The 657-nt window shown below is 52.1% G+C and overlaps 1 protein-coding gene across 1 annotated transcript in view; it reads left to right on the top strand.

Annotated features, from left to right (window-relative positions):
* col5a1 (procollagen, type V, alpha 1) overlaps window positions 1-657 on the top strand; it is a 199,447-nt gene that overhangs the window by 53,319 nt on the left and 145,471 nt on the right. The gene's annotated exons all lie outside the window — the stretch shown is intronic.

Raw genomic sequence — 657 nt, 5'->3', positions numbered from 1 at the left:
GCACTGAGATACTGGCGCACTGAGATACTGGCGCACTGAGATACTGGGGCATTGAGATACTGGGACAGTGAGATATTGGGGCAGTGAGATACTGGGACAGTGAGATACTGGGGCACTGAGATACTGGGACACTGAGATACTGGGGCAGTGAGATACTGGGGCAGTGAGATACTGGGACAGTGAGATACTGGGACACTGAGATACTGGGACAGTGAGATACTGGGGCACTGAGATACTGGGGCACTGAGATATTGGGACAGTGAGACACTGGGGCACTGAGATACTGGGGCACTGAGATACTGGGACAGTGAGATATTGGGTCAGTGAGATATTGGGTCAGTGAGATACTGGGTCAGTGAGATACTGGGACAGTGAGATACTGGGTCACAGAGATACTGGGTCACAGAGATACTGAGGCACTGAGATACTGGGGCACTGAGATACTGGGGCAGTGAGATACTGGGGCACATGAGATACCTAGGCACTGAGATACTGGGACTGTGAGATACTTGGGCACTGAGATACTGGGAGAGTGAGACACTGGGGCACTGAAATCCTGGGACAATGAGATACCGGGGCACTGAGATACTGGGTCAGTGAGATACTGGGTCAGTGAGATACTGGGTCAGTGAGATACTGGGTCAGTGAGATACTGGG

Source organism: Rhincodon typus, chromosome 28, assembly GCF_021869965.1.
Source record: "Rhincodon typus isolate 14 chromosome 28, sRhiTyp1.1, whole genome shotgun sequence".
NCBI lineage: Eukaryota > Metazoa > Chordata > Chondrichthyes > Orectolobiformes > Rhincodontidae > Rhincodon > Rhincodon typus.
Note: the sequence above shows the minus strand (reverse complement) of the source record. Positions and strands in the feature narration are given on the sequence as shown.